Below are 6,354 nucleotides of genomic sequence, written 5' to 3' on the forward strand. Positions count from 1 at the left end.
TTGAGTGTTGAGCTGGGCAGCCATCTTCTCCCTTTTGATTACCATCCTCGCCACCATCATTCCATGATCCATCGAGTTGCTGCACCTTCCCAAACCTTGATTTCTTCACTGGAACTTATGATTGCTGCTCATGTGGTCTTTTTCTTCTTCTTCTTCTTCTTCTTCTTCTTATTCATCATCACCATCTTCATTCTCACTTGTTAGCCGGCTTGCGGAGGTGGATTTAGTGTCTCGGCAGGATGGACAAAGGGAAACACTATGAGCTCTCCGGTTTCTCTCCCTCTCTTTGAGTTCATCTCGTTGCGAGGTCGGGCTGATCGTTTGGTCTCTCTTTGATCCCATATCTTTGCTTTATGATGTATCCTTAATCTAAGGGTGTGCAACCGATGCATATTTATGTTGATAACTTATCCTCTAAGCTTGACATAATAGTTGATCTTCTGTAAACCTTTGATCTCATACTTGATATATAGCTTAGCTGTTGAGCATAGTTGTGTGTATTTATATAAGCCAATTGTTGACTTTGTATCCCTTGAAATTCAGTTCTTCATGCATGCATGTCTTGCTGTCTATAACTACATATATGTATATATTCATATACTCTCACTGGTGTCATTATGTCCTGTAGTATTTTGGAATCATGATCTTTAGTTCTCATGAGTCATGTTCAATTTGATGCTCTTTTTCATGGTAGTGAACCTATAGAAGCATGCATGCCTTAATGTTACTACGTCCCAGCAGAGAAGTGTATTTTTGAAACTCTTGGATTATGATGATCAAGTTTTGTTACACTTGTTGAGGATTTCCTTATGCCTTGTTTTCTGAATGGTTGTGATGAGAATTTCAAGTATGTTGGAACTTCAATTAGGAGTATTTATTGAGACTTTAGAATTGGTTTCATGTCTCTAGGATTTTGATGAGGTTTGAGTTGGGGTTCGGATGAGTTGGAGTTTTAACGAGTAGCAAGTAAGTAGTCCACACCTTTTATTGTGACAAGTTTTAATTGCAAAATTTCTGATATTTTTTTTTTTTTGGATTATTAAGTTGGGTATGTTTGGAAACTTTACATTATTATTTCAGTGATTCTTGATATTCGAATTATGGATATGTCGAAAAATCTGAACTTAGCCTACAAAACAATGTGTTATGAATATTGTAAGAAATACATTGGTAAAATTTCGTATTTTAAGATTATAAAATTTCTGAAATTTTGCAAGAGGTATTTAGATTTTAATTTTTTCCAAGCTATGCTTAATTATTTGAGGAGTATAAGTATTTCCTTCTTTGATCTATTTGATTTTCATTGATTTTATACTCTGTATTTTACTCTATTCTTTTTGCTTTGAATAATGGTTGATGCTTGAAGGTTTTAAATTTTGTTTATTTAATTTTATAGTTAATTTTCGTTTATCTTTTCATTGTCCCTAAGGCGGGATTTTGAATTTTCATCAATATTTCTAAGTACATGTGAGCTTGAAATATCTTGAAATTTATCAGTATTTCTGAGTATATGTGAACTTGTGAAATTTAGAAATTTATGAACTTGTAATCTGCAACTATTTTGTATTTGATTGTTTTGGTCTCCAAATGAGTGTTGTGCAACCCTGTCAATGGGGGGTAAACCTTGACCTTGTCGACAAGAAATTCTGAAAAAAATGAGACTGCAGTTTCGCACCATGTCCATTTGGTGAAATAATTAACAGCCACCTGATATTCAGTCTCTGGTCACCGAGGGTAAATAAATGACCTCTGGCATCTATAGTGAATTTGGAGATATACACTGGAATGTTACTTTTTGCTTTGCCTTTTTTTTTTTTATTTTCTACAAAGACACTTTTGTCCTGCCTTGAAGTTTTTGTATTTTTGATATGGTGTTTCTAAGTTCTAAATTTTGGTAATGACATATTTAGAAATATTCTTTTGTTAGAATATTATATTCGGTATTTTGTTAAAACTATAATTTCGGAGACTGGTGTTATTTCTGAAAGTTTGGTATACTTGAATCACGGTTTTGTAAATTCTGGATTAGTCTAACTATGCTTTGGAGAAATATGCTCATTTATTTCGAATTTGCATTTTCGAAATCTGATATATTTTTAGTACAATGTTTTTAACAGGGGTATTACTTGGGAACTATACCTCCGTTGACTTATTTATTTTGTATTTGTTTAAACTATGTTTAAACATACTTGGAATTATTCTCAATATCTGAAATCGAGATTTATCAACCCTGTTGTTTTAAAAAATTTCTGGATTACTTACTGGGCTAGTGAGCTCATGGATTTTCTTTAAATCCTTTTCAGATCAAGAGTAATAGACCTTCGTGGATCTTGAAAGATTGACTGTAGATGTTTTCTTTTGTTGTAAATTTGAGTTCTTGTCATTGTCTATCCCTGTATTCCTGTATTTTGTATTTTGGACTTCTTATATGCCAGTATTGTGTACTTTGTAGTCTTTAATCCTGTAACTCAGTTGGGTTGTTATAGATTTGCTTGTCCTGAATCAGATTCTGAGGCCTTGCAGGCCTATGGGGCTCACACCTTATGAGTTTACGGCCGTTTGTCTGCACACTGGGTTCGGCGAGCCGGGTTCGGGGCGTGACATAGTTCCTAGTTTTGAAGCATGTTAAGCAGTACTGTATTACTAGATTAAGTGTTGACCCCTTTATTTGTGGACTTTTCCCCCTCTCAACTCAAGTGTTCCTCTCCTTATGGTTTCCTTTCCAACCAGTACAGATGGCAATTTATACCCTATCCGACGGGTATACCCATACCCGTACCCGGTCAAAGAGGATATAATTTGTACCGGAAATGCACTTATCTCAATCAAGTGAGATGTGCTCCCATTCACCCACTTTGACAGGGTACGGGTACGGGTAAGGGTATTACCGGTTATTTTTTGAGCGGGTACGGGTCGGGTAAGGGTATGCCCCTACCCGTACTCGTACCCTTACCCTTACCCGTTGAAGAGGGTACATGTAAAACCCGTACCCGTACCCTTACCCTCTCATATATATATATATATATAATTTTTTTTTTATTAAACTAAACATTTACCCACAATTTACCCAAGATTTATTTTCATGGTGATTAATTTGAAAATAATATTTCAAATTTTCTCTTAATATATTATTTTAATTTTATTTAATTTTTATATTTATATTTGATAAAGTATAATATTATCAAAATTGAATTTTGGATATATATTAAGAACCATAAATAAATTAAAAGATAAACCTTATTAAACAAATATGAAAAAATAATGTTATAATAATTTATTCTATAAATTATAAGAACATCATGAAAAATAAGATACTAATAAAAATCAATCGGATATAACTTATGAGAATTTCTTATAATGTTTTTTATATTGAAAATTTTGCTAGACATTTATAAAATTTGAAGCTATATTAAATATAAATAGTAGATATATGAAAAAATTTAAAACAAAAATCAAGATAGTTAAACATAAACAAAAAAAAGATAGAGTTACCATTGAGTCCTAAACAAACGTCATTTTTATATGATTATATAATTTAAGATAAACAAATGTATATCAACTTGTAATTTGGAATATATGGACATGTGTTTAAAGATTGTAATGTAATGTATAATTATTTTATTATTATTATTATTATTATTATTATTTAAATATATATTATATATTTAAATTTAAATTTAATTAAATAATTTGAATAACTGGTAAGAGGGTAGCCTGCGGGTATACCTGTACCCTGCGGGTAAAGGTAATGGTATGATTTTTTTTATCCTGAAGGGTACAAGTAAGGGTACGGGTATGGGGTAGGGGTTACGGGTACAAGTAAGGGTTTTGGCATATCCTACCCATGCTCTACCCGTTGCCATCCCTACCAACCAGTGAAAGGAATGCCCTGCTTTGAATCATTCTTGCTTGTCTCCTTAGACCTTCACTTTTCTCTTACTCCAAGCTAAAAACATGATTTGCACCCCGCAATTTCCTCACCATGTTTGCTACCGTTGTCGTCAAGTGTAGCTCCAAGTGAACGCTAAATAAAACCAGCCTTCTTTCTGCATTCTGGATTGGTTGAATTGTGGGAAGCTAAGTTATCCTTTCTTTGCAATTAGCTGAAGAGGCCTCAATTAAAGTTGGTGCTTACTACTAACTAACTTTGGGCAAGCCTCCTAGATTAGTAATGTTTTTTGGTTGAATTCCTGCAGTCTAGCATGTCAAAATTAACTTGGTGTTTTTGGTAGATGACGCATTGTTTTCCTTGTAAAAGTTTCAACCATTCCAGCAGTATTTTGCTTAAGACTCTAGGTAATTAGTTATTTGGCATCATAGTATTCTAGCCAAAAAGAAAAATTTCTTAGTAATAGCTACTGTCGTGAGTCCTTCTGGGTCTTTTAATAATATACAGACATATATATATATATATATATATAGATATAGATATATATTTTCCATGCGTGCCAATATCTTTAAAGATTTCTTTAATTATAAGCATGTTTTGATCATCACTCATGCTACAAAATATTCCCTTCTAATTAAGCTCATTTCCATTGCTGCAAGCCACTTTGTTCCTTCTTTCACTTATTCATTCTTTTATTTATGTATTTATTACAACTTTACTTTTGCATGGTTAAGCGTGAGCACATTATTGAAATTCACATCACCCAACATGCATCCTAATTGTATATTGCCCTTGTAATGGTGTTCATGGTTAGGCTCTCCATCCTAATTAGTTGTTAATGTTACACTGTAAATTAGACACTATGCTTCTTGTACCTTGCTTTTGCCTGCCTGCAGATTTACGAAGCTTAACCATGGTGAAAATCTATTATTAGCTTTAGGTCTAGATCTTAGAATTGATGTTGTGTGTTTATAGGACCTCTCGTAGGGGGTTGTTTTTAGTGCTCGGATTAGGTTTGTGAGTTGAGTTTGGAATTTTCAAAGCAAGTAATCTATCCAAAAATTTGTCTTTTGTTTTAAATCCTGAAAATTTCGTCAATTTATGTATTATTGGATCATTTCATGACTACCCTTTCTTTTGCTTGATTATTCAGTAAAATAATTATTTCTCTATTAATTACTTGCTACTTTCATTACACTTAAAAAAAGAGCTTAGGAAGCGGTTTTAACCTCCTCTACAATTAAAATTTTAAAATTATACTAATAGTTTTCGAAGCTGTTATAACCGCCTCTAAAATTAAAATTTTAATATAACCACCTCTAAAATTAAAATTTTAAAAAACTCTAGTTATAGTTTTAGAGGTGGTTATAACTACTTCTACAATTAACAAGATTTTAACAACACTCATATTTTTAGAGGCAGTTATAACCGCCTTTACAATTAAAATTTTAAGTTATAGTTTAAGAGGTGGTTATAACCGCCTCTACAATTAATAAGGGTTTAACAATACTAATACTTTTAGAAATGGTTATAACCGCCTCTACAATTAAAATTTTAAGTTATAGTTTTAGAAGTATTTATAACTGCCTCTACAATTAATAAGGTTTTAACAAGCCGAGGCGGTTATAGCCACCTTTACAATTAAAATTTTAAAACTTATAATCCCCTCAAAGACATGCCTAATAATTAGTTTTTAATTAAATATATATTATTTAATCAATTAATTAAAATGCCACATTTATAAAAAAGACCGGAGGGAATATAATAAAATCCATACCATTAGATTTCAATTTGATCAACTGTATATAAACAACTTAATTATGAAAAATGTTTGGAATCATTATTTTTAATTAAGGTCAGCAAACATAATCTGTGAAATCATAGAGGAAGGAGACAAGGGGTGGTTTCCTCATAAAAGTATATGCATTTCATTATGGAACATGGTTTCCACCATGTTCATGGCCACAAATCAAGGTGGGGTGGTTTGGTCCCTACCAAAGTCCAAGGTCAAGCAAGTCGGTTTAAGAAACAAAACCACACATTTAACTCAAACTTTGACTTCATAGAATGAACTTTTATAGATGTTCATCAATGCAATGGCTTTTCTTAAAAAATACATGGATTGGAAGTCAATGCAAACATTTCAACAGCTTGTGTTTCAAACAACAGGATCTTGACCAGGACGTCTAAGGATATCTGCAAAGAAAAATCCTTGAAGAGTGGACCTGCAAGAAAATACCGAGAATGTGAAAATTTTTGTAAGTTTGAGAACCATCAGTGTGCGTATACTTATCTTCTTGTTCATTGAGAATGTAAAATGGTAGATGAGAGATCATCTTTGAACCACCTTCAGTCCATTTGACAGTGCAGATCCCTGATCACCACCAGAAAAACGATCTAGCTAGCATCATTCAAATCTTCAACATAAAATATATAAATCCATGGATTAAAATAATGATCAAAAT

At 32.5% G+C, this 6,354-nt stretch overlaps 1 long non-coding RNA gene across 1 annotated transcript; it reads left to right on the forward strand.

Moving 5' to 3' along the window:
• On the forward strand, positions 1–2,464 carry LOC120255914. The gene is made up of 3 exons (XR_005535139.1): positions 1–307; positions 910–966; positions 2,304–2,464. It is a non-coding gene; the product is annotated as an uncharacterized LOC120255914 (long non-coding RNA).
• Positions 2,465–6,354: the final 3,890 nt, after the last annotated feature.

This window comes from Dioscorea cayenensis, unplaced genomic scaffold (assembly GCF_009730915.1).
Source record: "Dioscorea cayenensis subsp. rotundata cultivar TDr96_F1 unplaced genomic scaffold, TDr96_F1_v2_PseudoChromosome.rev07_lg8_w22 25.fasta BLBR01001239.1, whole genome shotgun sequence".
NCBI classification, from domain to species: Eukaryota; Viridiplantae; Streptophyta; class Magnoliopsida; order Dioscoreales; family Dioscoreaceae; genus Dioscorea; species Dioscorea cayenensis.